General features: G+C 56.9%; 1 protein-coding gene across 1 annotated transcript in view; it reads left to right on the top strand.

The window, feature by feature from the left end:
• Window positions 1-4,263: 4,263 nt before the first annotated feature.
• Window positions 4,264-19,560, top strand: part of CCNB3 (cyclin B3) — a 40,911-nt gene continuing 25,614 nt past the window's right edge. The window contains exon 1 of the mRNA XM_075322806.1: window positions 4,264-4,449. The gene's annotated coding sequence lies outside the window, so the exon portion shown is untranslated. The remainder of the gene's footprint in view (window positions 4,450-19,560) is intronic.

Raw genomic sequence — 19,560 nt, 5'->3', positions numbered from 1 at the left:
AGTGGGGACTTGTTTTTTTATGGGTTGCGCTGAAGCTTTTATTGGTGGTATTTTGGGGTAGAGAACTTTTCGGATCAGTTCACATTTATCCTGTGCTCTACACTGAGCGCTTACATTGGGGTTTCCATCTAAATATCTGAAACACGTGATTTAGACAAAACCTCTGACAGATCCATTAACTAATGAGGCAGCAGTTACTCCGGACTCTGGTCTTTGTTTATTGGTGTCTGGCTTTTCAGAGGTGCACAAACCTGTTGACGACCGCGCTTTTGTGCACACCTAAAAAGAGGATCACTGCTGACCTATAGGCCAGATAGCATCCACAGTGACTCCCTCTGCCTCATTACAGGGTATTCCGCTGGGTGTTCTGTCCGAATCACGCATTTCACAGATTTACACGTAATCCCCGGTGTAGTCAGCGTAGAATGCAGGATAAATGTGAACCAAGCCTCATGCTCCGATCTTTGGGAGGAAAAATGAACCAATCAATAGCAGGTTAAGAATTGCTCTTTTTTTTTTTTTTTTTTTTTTACGCCGTTCTTCATGCAGACGACTTTATTCTTTGGGTTGGGGCGATTACAACAATACCAGATTATTTTTTTTTGTTTGGCTACTATCATACACAAAGTTTTATTTGTAATAAAAAAAAAAAAAAAAAAAGTCACTACCATATTTGGGAGCTATAATTTTTCTGTATTTCTGTGAAAAAGGTCATGTGAGGGCTTGTTTTTTGTGGGACGAGTTGACGTTTTTAGGAATAACATTTACATTTATCTTTTTGATCGTGTTTTATTCTACTTTTTGTTTGTCTGTTGCATGAAGAAAAAAAAAAAAATGTATCCACTTTTTTTTTTTTTTAACTACTGAAGGGGGTAAATACTGTGACTGTGTGTTTTATAGATTGGGATATTCCAGAAGTTGTGATACCAATGTGTACTTTTTTATTTTTACATAAAAATACATATTTCTTGGTATATTGTTTTCAGTTGTTTTTTTTTACAAACATTTTACTTCTTTACTTAGTCCCTTTATAAGACTTTAACTCTTATTACTGATTGCCAATAGCAAGGTCTAACAGGCAAACAACGGAAATGTGAACCTAGCCTAAGCCACAGCCACCTAGACGGATTCTGACCGGGAGTATGTACATTGTGGTCACATGACCGCCCGCTCCTGGCACCGGAGAATCCACACAGCAGGTAAGGCACACGTGAGGGTTTACCAGTCTGCAGTCACAAAGCGATATATAGAGGGACTGCAGACTTGTAGCCTAAGGCCGGACACCCCTTATGATCTATTATTTGAAGTGGCAGACGACCATTGATCAGTAAAGTATCACCTATCGTATGGGCGTGATTGGACAATCGCTGTAAAGCCGGGGCCACAAGGGGATTACTGCAATCCCCTCGCATGACACTCGACTCACGCTGGCAGCACAGCAGAGCCAAGCAGAGTGTCCCTGCGACTGAGGTCCCATTATGCGAGCGGACCACAGCTGCGGGGGGCGGTCTGCCTCTGAGGAGGGGAAGGAGGGATTTTTCTCCCTTTCTCCTCCGTAGCCAGCTATTGCCATTCTCGCCCTGCACTCGCAGTACACGAGGAGACCCCCCCCCCACCATACAGGAGGAGCCGCAGGGAGCCCGCACCATACAGGAGGAGCCGCAGGGAGCCCCCACCACACAGGAGGAGCCGCAGGGAGCCCCCACCACACAGGAGGAGCCGCAGGGAGCCCCCACCACACAGGAGGAGCCGCAGGGAGCCCCCACCACACAGGAGGAGCCGCAGGGAGCCCCCACCACACAGGAGGAGCCGCAGGGAGCCCCCACCACACAGGAGGAGCCGCAGGGAGCCCCCACCATACAGGAGGAGCCGCAGGGAGCCCCCACCATACAGGAGGAGCCGCAGGGAGCCCCCACCATACAGGAAGAGCCGCAGGGAGCCCCCACCACACAGGAGGAGCCTGCAAAACACAGGAGGAGCCACAGGGAGCCCGCACCACACAGGAGGAGCCGCAGGGAGCCCGCACCACACAGGAGGAGCCGCAGGGAGCCCGCACCACACAGGAGGAGCCGCAGGGAGCCCGCACCACACAGGAGGAGCCGCAGGGAGCCCGCACCACACAGGAGGAGCCGCAGGGAGCCCGCACCACACAGGAGGAGCCGCAGGGAGCCCGCACCACACAGGAGGAGCCGCAGGGAGCCCGCACCACACAGGAGGAGCCGCAGGGAGCCCGCACCACACAGGAGGAGCTGCAGGGAGCCCGCACCACACATGAGGAGCTGCAGGGAGCCCGCACCACACATGAGGAGCTGCAGGGAGCCCGCACCACACATGAGGAGCTGCAGGGAGCCCGCACCACACAGGAGGAGCTGCAGGGAGCCCGCACCACACAGGAGGAGCTGCAGGGAGCCCGCACCACACAGGAGGAGCTGCAGGGAGCCCGCACCACACAGGAGGAGCTGCAGGGAGCCCCCACCACACAGGAGGAGCCGCAGGGAGCCCGCACCACACAGGAGGAGCCGCAGGGAGCCCGCACCACACAGGAGGAGCCGCAGGGAGCCCGCACCACACAGGAGGAGCCGCAGGGAGCCCGCACCACACAGGAGGAGCCGCAGGGAGCCCGCACCACACAGGAGGAGCCGCAGGGAGCCCGCACCACACAGGAGGAGCCGCAGGGAGCCCGCACCACACAGGAGGAGCCGCAGGGAGCCCGCACCACACAGGAGGAGCCGCAGGGAGCCCGCACCACACAGGAGGAGCCGCAGGGAGCCCGCACCACACAGGAGGAGCCGCAGGGAGCCCGCACCATACAGGAGGAGCCGCAGGGAGCCCGCACCATACAGGAGGAGCCGCAGGGAGCCCGCACCATACAGGAGGAGCCGCAGGGAGCCCGCACCATACAGGAGGAGCCGCAGGGAGCCCGCACCACACAGGAGGAGCCGCAGGGAGCCCCCACCATACAGGAGGAGCCGCAGGGAGCCCGCACCACACAGGAGGAGCCGCAGGGAGCCCGCACCACACAGGAGGAGCCGCAGGGAGCCCGCACCATACAGAAGGAGCTGCAGGGAGCCCGCACCATACAGAAGGAGCTGCAGGGAGCCCGCACCATACAGGAGGAGCCGCAGGGAGCCCGCACCATACAGGAGGAGCCGCAGGGAGCCCGCACCATACAGAAGGAGCTGCAGGGAGCCCGCACCACACAGGAGGAGCCGCAGGGAGCCCGCACCACACAGGAGGAGCCGCAGGGAGCCCGCACCACACAGGAGGAGCCGCAGGGAGCCCGCACCATACAGGAGGAGCCGCAGGGAGCCCGCACCACACAGGAGGAGCCGCAGGGAGCCCGCACCATACAGAAGGAGCTGCAGGGAGCCCGCACCATACAGAAGGAGCTGCAGGGAGCCCGCACCATACAGGAGGAGCCGCAGGGAGCCCGCACCATACAGAAGGAGCTGCAGGGAGCCCGCACCATACAGGAGGAGCCCCCACCACACAGGAGGAGCTGCAGGGAGCCCGCACCACACAGGAGGAGCCGCAGGGAGCCCGCACCACACAGGAGGAGCCGCAGGGAGCCCGCACCACACAGGAGGAGCCGCAGGGAGCCCGCACCACACAGGAGGAGCCGCAGGGAGCCCCCACCATACAGGAGGAGCCGCAGGGAGCCCCCACCACACAGGAGGAGCCGCAGGGAGCCCGCACCACACAGGAGGAGCCGCAGGGAGCCCGCACCACACAGGAGGAGCCGCAGGGAGCCCGCACCACACAGGAGGAGCCGCAGGGAGCCCGCACCACACAGGAGGAGCCGCAGGGAGCCCGCACCATACAGGAGGAGCCGCAGGGAGCCCCCACCATACAGGAGGAGCCGCAGGGAGCCCCCACCATACAGGAGGAGCCGCAGGGAGCCCGCACCATACAGGAGGAGCCGCCGGGGTCCTGTGATTACACAGGTGCGGCATCCCCTTATCTCCAGGCTGCGGGCGCCCCTCTCGCTGCCGCAGCACAGCGCACTTCTCGGCCTCACTGCTCCTCCCTTATTGGTGGCGTAAAGCCATTTAAACTATTAGCCACGCCCACGTGAATAGACCGCCTTTCACCAGATCTTACAATACACGCCCCTTTTCATGGAATGTCCCCGCCCATCGCCTCTTCCTATTGGTCCCCACTTTCGAATTTCTGAAAGCTCTCCGTCGCCATGGCGATAGTTGGATGCAGCAATTTTATTGGCCCAGCGAAAGCCAATGGGAATTGAAAGAAGGCGGTGTACGCGAGATTCAAACGTGTGCATCCATTCCAAGGGGGTTGTGCTCACGGCTTGTGGGGGTGACAGAGTGATCGGTCGGGGACAGCGGGATCAGTGATCGGAGGAGATCGGGGTCCCGGGCGCACAGAGCACGAACGGGAACGAGTCGATCACGGGAACCCGTACTGACAAGGACCTGATCATCGGAGGAGGTAGGAGCGGTGTGTGCAGAGGCTCATGTGCGTCCTTACATGGGACTGCAAGCTATTGTTCTGCTCCATAGCACTGAGAGCAGGACACTAGGTGTGTGGGGTCTAGAGAGAAAGGGAAACGGAGGAGGAGGACAGTCAGGGGGGTACAGAGTGAGAGGGGAAACAGGAAGGAGGGGGGTACAGAGGGGTAGGAGGACAGTGAGGAGGATGTCAGGGGGTACAGAGGAAGCAGGGGGGTACAGAGGAGAAGGACGACGATAGTAAGGGGACTATAGAGGAGGAGGAGAACAGTGATGGGGTACAGAGCAAGGAGTCGGGTACAGAGGGATAGGAGGACAGTGAGGAGGATGACAGTCAGGGAGTACAGAGGGATAAAAGGATAGTGAAGGCAGGGGGTATAGAGGAGGATAGTGATGGGGTACAGAGAGATAGGAGGACAGCAAGGGGGTATAGAGGGTGGCAGAATAGTGAGGTTGTACAGAGGGATAGAAGAATAGAGGGGGTACAGAAGGATAGTGAGGGGATACAAAGGGATAGCAGGAGGATAGTGAGGGGGTACAGAGGGATAGGAAGAGGACAGTGAGGGGGGATAGGAGGACAGTGAGGGGGTACAGAGGGTGGCAGGGCAGTGAGGGGGTGTAGAAGGATAGTGAGGGGGTACAGAGGGATAGGAGGAGGGCAGTAAGGGGGTACAGAGGGATAGGAGGACAGTGAGGGGGCACAGAGGGTGGCAGGACAGTGAGGGGGTACAGAGGGATAGAAGAATAGCGAGGGGGGTACAAAGGAGGAGAGTGACAGTAAGGGGGGTACAGAGGGATAGGAGGACAGTAAGGGGGGTACAGAGGGATAGGAGGACAGTAAGGGGGGTACAGAGGGATAGGAGGACAGTAAGGGGGGTACAGAGGGATGGGAGGACAGTGAGGGGGGTACAGAGGGATGGGAGGACAGTGAGGGGGGTACAGAGGGATGGGAGGACAGTGAGGGGGGTACAGAGGGATGGGAGGACAGTGAGGGGGGTACAGAGGGATGGGAGGACAGTGAGGGGGGTACAGAGGGATGGGAGGACAGTGAGGGGGGTACAGAGGGATGGGAGGACAGTGAGGGGGGTACAGAGGGATGGGAGGACAGTGAGGGGGGTACAGAGGGATGGGAGGACAGTGAGGGGGGTACAGAGGGATGGGAGGACAGTGAGGGGGGTACAGAGGGATGGGAGGACAGTGAGGGGGGTACAGAGGGATGGGAGGACAGTGAGGGGGGTACAGAGGGATGGGAGGACAGTGAGGGGGGTACAGAGGGATGGGAGGACAGTGAGGGGGGTACAGAGGGATGGGAGGACAGTGAGGGGGGTACAGAGGGATGGGAGGACAGTGAGGGGGGTACAGAGGGATGGGAGGACAGTGAGGGGGGTACAGAGGGATGGGAGGACAGTGAGGGGGGTACAGAGGGATGGGAGGACAGTGAGGGGGGTACAGAGGGATGGGAGGACAGTGAGGGGGGTACAGAGGGATGGGAGGACAGTGAGGGGGGTACAGAGGGATGGGAGGACAGTGAGTGGGGTACAGAGGGATGGGAGGACAGTGAGTGGGGTACAGAGGGATGGGAGGACAGTGAGTGGGGTACAGAGGGATGGGAGGACAGTGAGTGGGGTACAGAGGGATAGGAGGACAGTGAGTGGGGTACAGAGGGATAGGACAGTGAGTGGGGTACAGAGGGATAGGAGGACAGTGAGTGGGGTACAGAGGGATAGGAGGACAGTGAGTGGGGTACAGAGGGATAGGAGGACAGTGAGTGGGGTACAGAGGAGGACAATGAGGGGGGTACAGAGGAGGAGGACAGTGAGGGGGTGGAGAGAGACAGTGAAGGGAGTACAGAGGGATAGGAGGATAGTGAGGGGGTACAGAGGAGGATAGTGAGGGGGTACAGAGGAAGACGGTGAGGGGGTACAGAGGGATAGGAGGATAGTGACGGGATATAGAGGAGGAGGACAGCGAGGGACAAAAATCTGTAGAAAAAATATTATAATGGTAAATCTGTATCCGTGGATGAAATGTGACATAATCGGGTGCGCTCGCTGTGGAGAATATCGTGTGTTTGCTGCAGAGCTCGCTGTGGGGAATATCGTGTGTTTGCTGCAGAGCTCGCTGTGGAGAATATCGTGTGTTTGCTGCAGAGCTCGCTGTGGGGAATATCGTGTGTTTGCTGCAGAGCTCGCTGTGGAGAATATGGTGTGTTTGCTGCAGAGCTCGCTGTGGAGAATATCGTGTGTTTGCTGCAGAGCTCGCTGTGGAGAATATGGTGTGTTTGCTGCAGAGCTCGCTGTGGAGAATATCGTGTGTTTGCTGCAGAGCTCGCTGTGGAGAATATGGTGTGTTTGCTGCAGAGCTCGCTGTGGAGAATATCGTGTGTTTGCTGCAGAGCTCGCTGTGGAGAATATCGTGTGTTTGCTGCAGAGCTCGCTGTGGAGAATATCGTGTGTTTGCTGCAGAGCTCGCTGGGGAGAATATCGTGTGTTTGCTGCAGAGCTCGCTGTGGAGAATATCGCGTGTTTGCTGCAGAGCTCGCTGTGGGGAATATCGTGTGTTTGCTGCAGAGCTCGCTGTGGAGAATATCGCGTGTTTGCTGCAGAGCTCGCTGTGGGGAATATCGTGTGTTTGCTGCAGAGCTCGCTGTGGAGAATATGGTGTGTTTGCTGCAGAGCTCGCTGTGGAGAATATCGTGTGTTTGCTGCAGAGCTCGCTGTGGAGAATATGGTGTGTTTGCTGCAGAGCTCGCTGTGGAGAATATCGTGTGTTTGCTGCAGAGCTCGCTGTGGAGAATATCGTGTGTTTGCTGCAGAGCTCGCTGTGGAGAATATCGTGTGTTTGCTGCAGAGCTCGCTGTGGAGAATATGGTGTGTTTGCTGCAGAGCTCGCTGTGGAGAATATCGCGTGTTTGCTGCAGAGCTCGCTGTGGAGAATATCGCGTGTTTGCTGCAGAGCTCGCTGTGGAGAATATCGCGTGTTTGCTGCAGAGCTCGCTGTGGAGAATATCGCGTGTTTGCTGCAGAGCTCGCTGTGGGGAATATGGTGTGTTTGCTGCAGAGCTCGCTGTGGGGAATATCGCGTGTTTGCTGCAGAGCTCGCTGTGGAGAATATGGTGTGTTTGCTGCAGAGCTCGCTGTGGAGAATATGGTGTGTTTGCTGCAGAGCTCGCTGTGGGGAATATCGTGTGTTTGCTGCAGAGCTCGCTGTGGAGAATATCGCGTGTTTGCTGCAGAGCTCGCTGTGGAGAATATCGTGTGTTTGCTGCAGAGCTCGCTGTGGAGAATATCGCGTGTTTGCTGCAGAGCTCGCTGTGGAGAATATCGCGTGTTTGCTGCAGAGCTCGCTGTGGAGAATATCGTGTGTTTGCTGCAGAGCTCGATGTGGAGAATATCGCGTGTTTGCTGCAGAGCTCGCTGTGGAGAATATCGCGTGTTTGCTGCAGAGCTCGCTGTGGGGAATATCGTGTGTTTGCTGCAGAGCTCGCTGTGGAGAATATCGTGTGTTTGCTGCAGAGCTCGCTGTGGAGAATATGGTGTGTTTGCTGCAGAGCTCGCTGTGGAGAATATCGTGTGTTTGCTGCAGAGCTCGCTGTGGGGAATATCGCGTGTTTGCTGCAGAGCTCGCTGTGGGGAATATCGCGTGTTTGCTGCAGAGCTCGCTGTGGGGAATATCGTGTGTTTGCTGCAGAGCTCGCTGTGGAGAATATGGTGTGTTTGCTGCAGAGCTCGCTGTGGAGAATATCGCGTGTTTGCTGCAGAGCTCGCTGTGGGGAATATCGTGTGTTTGCTGCAGAGCTCGCTGTGGAGAATATGGTGTGTTTGCTGCAGAGCTCGCTGTGGAGAATATCGCGTGTTTGCTGCAGAGCTCGCTGTGGAGAATATCGCGTGTTTGCTGCAGAGCTCGCTGTGGAGAATATGGTGTGTTTGCTGCAGAGCTCGCTGTGGAGAATATCGCGTGTTTGCTGCAGAGCTCGCTGTGGAGAATATGGTGTGTTTGCTGCAGAGCTCGCTGTGGAGAATATCGCGTGTTTGCTGCAGAGCTCGCTGTGGAGAATATCGCGTGTTTGCTGCAGAGCTCGCTGTGGAGAATATCGCGTGTTTGCTGCAGAGCTCGCTGTGGAGAATATCGCGTGTTTGCTGCACAGCTCGCTGTGGGGAATATCGTGTGTTTGCTGCAGAGCTCGCTGTGGAGAATATGGTGTGTTTGCTGCAGAGCTCGCTGTGGAGAATATCGTGTGTTTGCTGCAGAGCTCGCTGTGGAGAATATGGTGTGTTTGCTGCAGAGCTCGCTGTGGAGAATATCGCGTGTTTGCTGCAGAGCTCGCTGTGGAGAATATGGTGTGTTTGCTGCAGAGCTCGCTGTGGAGAATATCGCGTGTTTGCTGCAGAGCTCGCTGTGTATGTGAGTTTGTAGTGTTTACTGCACAGTATCCTCTGCAGAGCTACGGATGCCCCTGGAGATTGTTTGGGGTTATGGGTACAATCAAGTGCTCCTCATCTCCTCATCCTTCTCCTCCTCATCCTTCTCCTCCTCATCCTTCTCCTCCTCATCCTTCTCCTCCTCATCCTTCTCCTCCTCATCCTTCTCCTCCTCATCCTTCTCCTCCTCATCCTTCTCCTCCTCATCCTTCTCCTCCTCATCCTTCTCCTCCTCATCCTTCTCCTCCTCATCCTTCTCCTCCTCATCCTTCTCCTCCTCATCCTTCTCCTCTTCATCCTCTGAGTCGCTGCCAGATTTCCTTGTAGTGAGAACAAAAGAATCATCCGACCAAAATGGGCCTTTTGGATCCTTCTCCCCCCATCATTTGTCCGGGACCCCCGTACACACTGACTGATGCACCGTTCTTCTACCTGGATCTACCCCTGAGGCCCCTGTGGGTGATCTGCTTTGAGGCCCTCACTCCTTTTGCTTCATTCAGTTTTGCCCCTTTAATTTGCACATAACATCTTCTTTCCGCTTTTTCTTTCTTTTGGACTTTGTCTGGCCTCCCCTATTCTGGATTTCTGCACGTTTACTCATCATGGTGATAAATTGACCTACAATACCTATATTCTTAGTGCTACTTCTATATGTTTCCATTAATTGATCTGCAGTAAGAGGTGATGTCGTAGGGGCTGTGCATGCCCTGCGTGTAGGTGGTAGGGGGCCGTGCGTCCCCTGCGTGTAGGTGGTAGGGGGCCATGCGTGCCCTGTGTCGCGGGCGGAGGGGCTACGCTCGGGTCCGGGGCTGCTGCTGCTCGATGGCTCGAGCGGTGGGCCGGACCCGGGAACTCGAGCAGCGCTCCTCGCCCCCGAGCGAAAAAGGGTGTTGGGTGTTTTTTGGGAGATAGTTCGTGACGCCACCCACGGGTCGTGGTGATAGTGGGCACCACCGCTGCTCGTGACGGGATTCCCGGGAACGATGGCGGGGAGCAGCTAGGTGTTGGTTCCCCCTCCGTGGGTAGGGGTTGGTGATCCCCGGGCCCGGTGGTGGTACGGCGAGGCAGGAAGGCTGGGGTGCAGGGTTGCGTAGGCAGTGCGGCGCGGTGCCGGATGGCACTGTTGTACTCACTTAGGCACAGATTCACAGAGTCTCTGTTAAACCAAACTGCTGGATGGACAGGTCCCGCAGCCGGCTGCAGTGTCTTTGCTCTCCCCGGATAGGTTGATGGTGGCTGTCTTTCCCTGCACTGTTGTAGAATGTATTGACTCCGATGGTTTCCCACTGGTAGTCCGGCGAATACCTAGCCTGGTCGGGGTCTGATGGCCCTGCCTTTGTGCTTGGTACAGATCTGCTACCCGGCTCGGTACCGGCGGGCCACCGCCCGTCCCTGGTCCTACGGTTCCGCTGACCTGCACCCACTCCAGCAGACGGCCACCACCGTCTGCCGCCCTTGCTGTACGTGCCTGGGCTCCTACCCAGACACCAACAGTTTCTCTCCTGTCACTTTCAACTCCAAAACTGAACTAACTACTTTTTCCCGCCTCCAGGCCTGTGAACTCCTCGGTGGGTGGGGCCAACCACCTGGTGTGGACATCAGACCCTGGAGGAGGCAACAAAGATTTTGTTTGACTGTTGTTGACTATCCAGGGGAGGGGGGGGGTGTGATGTGTTTGTGACTACCTGGCTAGTCCAGGGCGTCACATTCACCCTTGGTGAAATGCAGACCGTCCGCGGGCTGTCCGTCCATCACCGGTTTAATTTCTGAAAAATATAAATTAACATGGGAAAAAACATATAACATTAAGCATACTTGTAATTCTTCCCTTACGGGAGGCTTTTCTCTTAAACGTTGCTAATGTTAATAAAAAAATGTTTTATACCAACGGACGGGTCCATGTTCCTCCGCTCCCCCACCCAAGCAACCTACACCTTGATGCTGCCCCTAAGAAATGGGCAGTACCCCTTTACCCCAGTCCTGGTCCAGGTCACCCGAGCGGGAACGGGTACGGTGTCTCGCACCCGGCTGTCATTTCAGGGGACCCCACGTCCAGGGGGACCCCTGACCCCCGGAGGATGGTCACTGGTCCTGGTGGTGACCGGACCCCAGCCTGCTCTGCTGCGGGTCCTTCCTCCAATCTGCCTCTCCGGAGGCGGCAACGGAACACGGCCCCACAAATTATTTACAAGGCCACAAGTTCGTGGTTGGCCTGCAAGTTCTCGGCCTTGTCTCTGGAAGGGGGTTAGTGGGAACACATAAAGTCCCCATGGGGACAACTTTCTCCTTTTACGGACGACAGAAAAACTTTAAAATGTGCTGATGGTCCCAACGGGGTCTGGGTTGCAACGGAGGACCGCTGCCTTACTTGAGGTCGCCTTCCTCATACGCCTCCTCCAGCTCTACATCTGGGCGGTACGGTGGGGGAGGGGACTGGGGCCACCTCTGGGCATCACGGCTTTCCCTTTCCTTTACATCAAGGGCGAACCAGCCCCTCTCCCCGCAATGTCGGGTGTAGGTCACCAGGTAACCCGGTTGCAGGTCACGGCCAGGGTGGCCCGTTGGGAGATGGGAATTCACATCACGGCGAGCCACAAATATTTCGGCCTCCAGGCCCGGCTCGTAGATAAACCCATAACCACGTTGAGGGTCAAACCGTCTGACCTGGCCCTCGTAGATCGGGCCCCGCACCCGGAAAGTGGCGTTGCGGAGATTGTCCTTCTCCCATATGGTGCGGGCCAACACTTTGGCCCTCTGCTGCTCCCTGGCGGCAATATCGCTGCCCAGCTGGTTCGGCTCTCTGTCCCAGTAAGGGGCGTCTGCATGCCCCTGCGCGCGGGTCGGGCCCCGCCGGACCTCCCCCGTACCGGCCACGACCGATATCCTCTTTGGGGGGGGTCCTGCGGTGATGCGGCCTGGGATGCTGCCTTGCAGCGACGACCCGGCGCAGCCTCAGCCGGGGCGTGCAGTTTAGGGACAACAGGCCTCACCTGCTGGGCCTTCCTGCTCGCGAGTTCCACCTCTTCCGTAGCCGGACGGACTGCCGGAGCCGGGACTTTCTTGGATGCAGCCACTTCCGGGGCTGGTGGCTTCTTCTCACGGACGGGCACCTCCTGAGGGATCTTCCACGGCAGCGGGATCAGTGCGGGTCATTCACAGGCAACGCCTACAGGCCGGTCCTCTAGGGCGGACGGGTTGAACTCCGCTACCGGTGTTGGGGGCAGCGGACCTAGTGGCGGGGCAGCAACAACCGATGCGGATGGCGGGGGAGGCAGCAGGGGGAATGGACGCAGACCGGGCCCCTCAGCCACAGGGACGTGGGTCGCTTACCCGCTCCTCCAGCACTGTCTCCACCTCGTGTCTCCGCACGGCCGCCGCTACTTCCTCCATTTCGGCCACCCATCGCTCCATTAAGAATCGGACTTGGGCCTGCAGGCGGCAGCACATCTGCGCTGTCCGGGCCTCCACCCACGCCGCTGTTCCTGGCGTGGGCTCTGGGATCTCAGAATTGCCGGACGGGACGGACATACTGGCGTGTGTGCTTCCAGGAACCGGATGGGAAGCAGAGTCCTGGCGTCCCTGCTCTTTATCCCTTCAGTTACATCAGGCGCGCCCTCATCCGCCCCCCCCCTCGGTTCTTTCCAGCACTTCCTCCTTCTGGGGGCGGGGCTTCACTTTCGCGCCCTCCCTGCTCGGGGAAGACGGCTCGAGCGGGAAATCTTCGTGCCCAAGATGGCGGAACTTCAAATTTTTCGGCCGGACACCGCCGGCGGGGACTGCAAGGCGCACTTCTACCTGTAGGTAGATTGGTTCTAATCCTGTTCGTAGATGCCAAGTTGTTGCGGGTGGAGGGGCCGCGCTCACTACGCTCGGGTCCGGGGCTGCTGCTGCTTGTTGGCTGGAGCGGTGGGCCGGACGCGGGGACTCGAGCAGCGCTCCTCGCCCCCGAGTGAAAAGGGGTGTTGGGTGGTTTTTGGGAGATAGTTCGTGACGCCACCCACGGGTCGTGGTGATAGTGGGCACCACCGCTGCTCGTGACTGGATTCCCGGGAACGATGGCGGGGAGCAGCTAGGTGTTGGTTCCCCTTCCGTGGGTAGGGGTTGGTGATCCCGGGGCCCGGTAGTGGACGGGGAGGCAGGAAGGCCGGGGTGCAGGGTTGCAGCGCGGCGCAGTGCCGGATGACACTGTAGTACTCACTCAGGCACAGATTCACAGAGTCTCTGTTAAACCAAACTGCTGGATGGACAGGTCCCGCAGCCGGCTGCAGTGTCTTTGCTCTCCGCAGACAGGTTGATGGTGGCTGTCTTTCCCTGCACCGTTGTAGAATGTATTGACTCCGATGGTTTCCCACTGGTAGTCCGCTCCCCGGCGTGTATGTACCGAAGGAGCCCGTTTTGCCCGCAGGCGCTGGCCCTTGGATCTCTAGCCTATGGCGGTGGCTTTTTATCCTCACTGTGTGGACTGTTGCCTTCTGTCGGGTCTTGGGTGTGAGGGAACCCCTGGGGTCCCGGTCACTATCGGATTTGACAGTTTTCGGCGGCTCCTAGCCTCGTCGGGGTCTGATGGCCCTGCCTTTGTGCTTGGTACAGATCTGCTCCCCGGCTCTGTACCGGCGGGCCACCGTCCGTCCCCGGTCCTACGGTTCCGCTGACCTGTACCCACTCCTGCAGACGGCCACCACCCTCTGCCGACCTTGCTGTACGTGCCTGGGCTCCTACCCAGACACCAACAGTTTCTCTCCTGTCCCTTTCAACTCCAAAACTGAACTAACTACTTTTTCCCACCTCCAGGCCTGTGAACTCCTCGGTGGGTGGGGTCAACCGCCTGGCTCCGCCCCACCTGGTGTGGACATCAGACCCTGGAGGAGGCAACAAGGATTTTGTTTGACTGTTGTTGACTATCCAGGGGAGGGGGGGGGGTGTGATGTGTTTGTGACTACCTGGCTAGTCCAGGGCGTCACATTCCCCCTTGGTGAAATGCAGACCGTCCGCGGGCTGTCCGTCCATCACCGGTTTAATTTCTGAAAAATATAAATTAACATGGGAAAAAACATATAACATTAAGCATACTTGTAATTCTTCCCTTACGGGAGGCTTTTCTCTTAAACGTTACTAATGGTATAAAACATTTTTTTATTAACAACGGACGGGTCCATGTTCCTCTGCTCCCCCACCCAAGCAACCTACACCTTGATGCTGCCCCTAAGAAATGGGCAGTACCCCTTTACCCCAGTCCTGGTCCAGGTCACCCGAGCGGGAACGGGTACGGTGTCTCGCACCCGGCTGTCATTTCAGGGGACCCCACGTCCAGGGGGACCCCTGACCCCCGGAGGATGGTCACTGGTCCTGGTGGTGACCGGACCCCAGCCCAGGGGGGTGTGATGTGTTTTGTGACTACCTGGCTAGTCCAGGGAGTCACATTCCCCCTTGGTGAAATGCAGACCGTCCGCGGGCTGTCCGTCCATCACCGGTTTTATTTCTAGTCCAGGGCGTCACACCTGCGTGTAGGGGGCCGTGCGTGCCCTGCGTGTAGGTGGCAGGTGGCCGTGCAGGCCTTATGAGGCCAACGGTTCTAGCCGTCCACACCGGATGTCACCTTACTCAGAAACGGACACCACCAGTTCTTTAAAAACAAAATAAAAGCTTTACTTGACAGTGCTTCATTGACTACTACACATACCAGCTACACAACGTCTCACATGTTTCATCCTTACAGGGAAACTGTCACCACATTTTCGGCCTATAAGCTGCAGCCACCACCAGTGGGCTCTTATATACAGCATTCTAACATCCTGTATATAAGAGCCCAGGCCGCTGTGTAGCTGTGTAGAACGTAAAAATCACTTTATAATACTCGCCTAGAACGTCGATCCAGCGCACAACAGTCGGATGGGCGTCTCTGTGACGCCCTGGGCAAGCCAGGGGTCACAGGTCATGACACCACCACACCCTACACCCCAGATAGGTACACCAAAGCTACACCGAAAATCGTTGTTGCCTTCCTCCAGGGGCTGATGTCCACACCAGGGGGTGGGCCAGGCGGTTGGCTCCGCCCACCGAGGAGTACACAGCCCTGGAGGCGGGAAAACCAGGCAGATGAGTTTGAAGTAAGAGTGAAGTGGTAAAGGGGCAGAGGAGAGGAGTAAAAGTGGAAGAGAAAGGGACAGTTGAGGAAGCCTGAAGTTGGTCCGGGTGTGTGCCCCGGACTGAGAACAGCAAGGTTAGCAGACGGCGGTGACCGTCTGCAGGAGAGGCTGCTTGGAGGTTGCCGAAAAGACCGTGGACGGGTGGTGGGCCAGCGGTACCGGAGCGGTATACGAAGAGAAGCCAGCACCATTGGCAGGGGCCTTTCGGATCCCGGCAAGGCTAGGAGTCGCCGTGAATTTGCCAAATCCGTCAGTGAAGGGGACCTCTGGGTCTCCCAACAATCAAGTCCCGATTGAAGGCAACAGTCCAACCGTTAGAGAGAGACACCGCCACCGCCAAGGCACCAGTTTCTCAGGGCCAGCGCCTGCGGGCAAGAAGGGGCTCCTCCGGCCCATATCCAAGCCGGGGAGCGGGTTACTGGTGGGAACCCATCGCTACCAACATAGACTTAGGTGCAGGAAAAGGGACCGTCACCGTCAACTACTGGGGAAAAGCAACAGCAGCCGTCCGTGGGAACCGTCTTTCCAGCCGTGTTTTTTACCGAGAACCGTGTCCCTGTCTCAGGCTGAGTGAGTACCACAGTGCCGTGAGGCACAGCGCTGCCCCCGCGTCCCTGCACCCCACCAAGCCCTGCACCGGCCCCGCCATCCCTCATCACCCACCTCATCACTGGGCCCCGGGACAACTACCCCCTACCCACGGAGGGGAGAACCAACAACTTTGCTGCTCCCTGTCACCGCTCCCGGGATCCCCATACAGAGCAGCGGTGGTGTCCACACAATCACCACAACCGTGGGTGGCGTCACGGACAATAAACAATCCCAAAAACCAATCCCTTTTCACTCACGGTTGAGGAGCGCCGCTCGAGTCCCCGGGATCCGGCCCATCGCTCGAGCCACCGAGCAGCAGCAGGCCGCGGCATCAGCGGCAGCTGGACCCGAGCAGTGGGAGAGCGCGGCGTCCCCTCCTCCGCCCGCGACATCTCCATTCTCCGGGATCGGCGCCTCCCCTTTCAGCCATCTTGGTCTTCCTTATTCTGAAGCTGCGGTGCATGAAGCATCTATGTCATGCACACGCACTGGTATTGTGGTCTTGAGCAGGGCAGATCAAAGTATTGTAGTGCGCCTGCACAGTAAATCAATTCCGGTGCGTGTGTTGCGAGCGGGCGCCACTGCCACTTCTCTGGGCCCGCTCGGATCTGGGTTCGCTGTTACGGCTCGAGTGGTGACCGGACCCGGGCTCGCACGGCCGTCCATCCTCACAACCGTCGGAAAGGGGAATATTTACAGGGGATTTGTTGTGTCGTTGACGCCACCCGTGGGTTGCGGTGAGGGATGGTGACACCGCTGCTGCCTGGTGATGGGGCACCCGGGGCTGGTGTAGTGGGGCAGCAAGATGGGATCCCCTGCACAGGTAGGGGAGGCGTAGTCCCGGGGCCCGTGGTCGGTACACGGGAGTAATGGCTGCTGCAGGTGGCGCGCCGGGTTGGACCGGGGGTCAATGGTGTACTCACAGTTCAGTAATGTCACACAAGTCCAGTGGTAAACCAAGTTGCCAGTGACCGGCTGCCGTTGGAGGGTGTATTCGGGTCCGACACCCGGGTTAGTGAATAGGGGTCCCTTCCTCCTGCACTCTGTGTTTCTCTTCTGTCAAATGACTTCGCATGGAACGGAGAAGTCCACTCCCGATACTGTGTAGGTTTGGGAGCTGTGGCCTGCGAAATCTGACCCTTGGGATTTCTGTGGGTTCTGACGGACACCCTATCCCCATCGTTGGGCTTCCGTTTCACTCCCTGGGCTTCTGGAGAACAAGGCCTGAAACCTTGTCCTCTGCTTGTTGATTAACAAGGGGCTTGCAACCTTCCTCGTGCTAGGGTCCAGGCACCCCGACTGTGCACGGCCTCCGGACCGGATTCCCGCTGTCGGCACTGGCGGGCTACAACTCTGCCCCGGTCCACTTAAGGTCTTCCGCGACCAGATCTCTGTCGCCTGTGGCCCTGTTCACTGTCTGCCACCTAACCAGGTAGTCCAGGGGCCCTACCCCTGACTACACTGCTGTCAATGGTCTGCACTTGACTACTGTCAAAACTCATCTGTTCCACTGTCAGCTTCCAACTTGAACTTGCACTGTCTGTCGTGTTCCCGCCCCTGACACCTCAGGACCCCTAGGTGGGCGTTCTCATCCGCCTGATCCCGCCCACTGGTGTGTGGGTTTTTGGTGGTAACAAGGACGGTGAACAACTTATGTGACTACCTGGTTTTGCCAGGGTGTCACACGTGTGTATGACGTAGACACATCATGCACTGCAGTTTCAGAATAAGGACGACCAAGATGGCTGAAAGAGGAGGCGCCGGTCCCGGAGAATGGACACACCCATCCAACTGTTGTGCACTGGAGCGACCTTCTAGGTGAGTATTATAAAGTGATTTTTACGTTCTACACAGTGGCCTGGGCTCTTATATACAATGTTAGAATGCTGTATATAAGAGCCCACTGGTGGTGGCCACAGCTTATAGGCCCCAAATCTGCTGACAGGTTCCCTTTAAGCTCACCTTCAGACACATCTGGGATGTTCCTTTTCACAGGCACAGCTAACTTCAGCACACCCAAGCTTCGCTCCATGGTGCCATCCATGGAAACCATTCTACCCTCCCTGGTGTTCCGTGTCTGATTCTCCTTTTAGAGGATTGGGTTTGAGTTTTATCAATATGGTGCGAGTCAAGCTTTAAGCTTTCAGATGTTTGGGGAACTCTCACCCAGGACAGTCTCTTGTCTCGTGCTTTTTCATTTTTGCCCTTTTTTACCTATAAAAGGAGTGATGAGTGAGCACTACTGTGACGCCCCTGGACTATCAGGTCGTCACAAGGTACTGCGCAACCTGCCCTTCCGTCCAGTATTCCACCTCCCTCTTGGTTCTGGGTCCCTAACTAAATGGTGTTGCCTCCAACAGCAAATCAAATCCTAGACACACCCTGCACCACACCCACCAGGCACACCAGTGGACGTCTTGAGTGGAATAGTCGCCAACTTGGGGGGTCAGGGAGGGGAGGTGAGGAGTGTAGTCAGTGAGTTGAGAGAGAGGTTGGGAAGTAGCCCTCGAGCTGTGAGGAGCTCAGAGGAAGTCGGGAGCGGTGGCTCCTGGAGAAACTGTCTAGGTTGCAGACGGTGGCCTGGGCCTAGAGGAGTCGGACCCCCGGTCGCAGGGGATTGTGGCAAGGTGTCTGGACTTGTTGAGGAGGACAGCCGACAGCATAGAACTGTCACCGGTCTGGGACCGAAGGCACGACTGGGTACACTGGACCCTAGGTGGGGGAGTAGATTCAGGCAACCCGACAATTTACTTGAGGAGAACGGAGCCTTTATGATCCATTCCCACCCGCTCTAGAATCGGGGCACTAGCGCAACGAGAGGGATAGGACTTTCCAATTCAAACGGTCCTGAAAATCCCAAGCGTGAGCCCTGAGAGCAAGCTCCCATACTTAGCCATAGTAGGGAGCGGGGTCCGGCTAGTTCCATACTACTGGGCCACCAAGTTGAAGTCAAACTTAGTGCCAGGAGACAGGTCACGGATCACCAGGCAGCACCACTCGGGGACGGGACCCGGACGAGCTCCCCTCAGCGGCAGCAGTACCCAGAGACTTGGTTTATCCGGTTGTCAGTGTCTGCTTATGAACTGAGTGAGTACGAGAGTGACCCCTTCACTCCCCACACCGAGTCCCGGGGCATTCCCCTACCCGTGGAGGGCTACGACACCTTGCTGCCCCCGCTCCATCATCCCCGGGTACTCCCAACGGCAGCGGTGGTACTCCCAATTACCACACACCACGGGTGACGTCACGAACTATATACCAACTCTCCTGTAAATACCCCCCTTTCATTTGAGTGGCCACACGACCCCCGTGTCCGGAGACCCTCTAAACACAGCGAACCCGGATCTGAGCAGCTCGGCTGCTTCCACGGAGGCAGCACACTACCATGCTCGGGTGCTTGGTCCTCGTAACTAGCAGTTGGACACTCAGATGGGCGTGACTCGGAACTTTTTTCAGAAAATTGCTTCAATACACCATTATGTACTATATTTCTAATTACCTCATGTGTATTGCATTGCAGGACATGTATCCATGATTACGACCACTAGTAACGAACTGTCACTATATACATGGCTGTAACCTTGGATACCTAAGGTCTTGCAATGCCCTGTAGATTAGGTAAGAGACATAGCTAATCAGGAGAACTATACTACATTTATAATTGGAGGTATTTGCTAATATTATTATTATTATTATTATTAATTAATATTACCCCTACTACATATAGGGATAGGATCTTGGAGATGGGTATACCCCTTTTAACGGTTTATCCAGCCATAGAAAGATCATTAAAAACCGTAATAGATTAAAAATAAAAAAAAAAAAACAAAAAAAACTGCTACATATTCTCTTCTTTTGTTTCCTAGTGTCTCTGGTTCTTTACTGCCAGACATGTGACCGCTGCAGTCAATCAATGGCCTCAGCAGTTACATG

This window comes from Anomaloglossus baeobatrachus, chromosome 9 (assembly GCF_048569485.1).
Source record: "Anomaloglossus baeobatrachus isolate aAnoBae1 chromosome 9, aAnoBae1.hap1, whole genome shotgun sequence".
Taxonomy (NCBI): domain Eukaryota; kingdom Metazoa; phylum Chordata; class Amphibia; order Anura; family Aromobatidae; genus Anomaloglossus; species Anomaloglossus baeobatrachus.
This window is presented reverse-complemented; position numbering and strand designations above follow the sequence as displayed.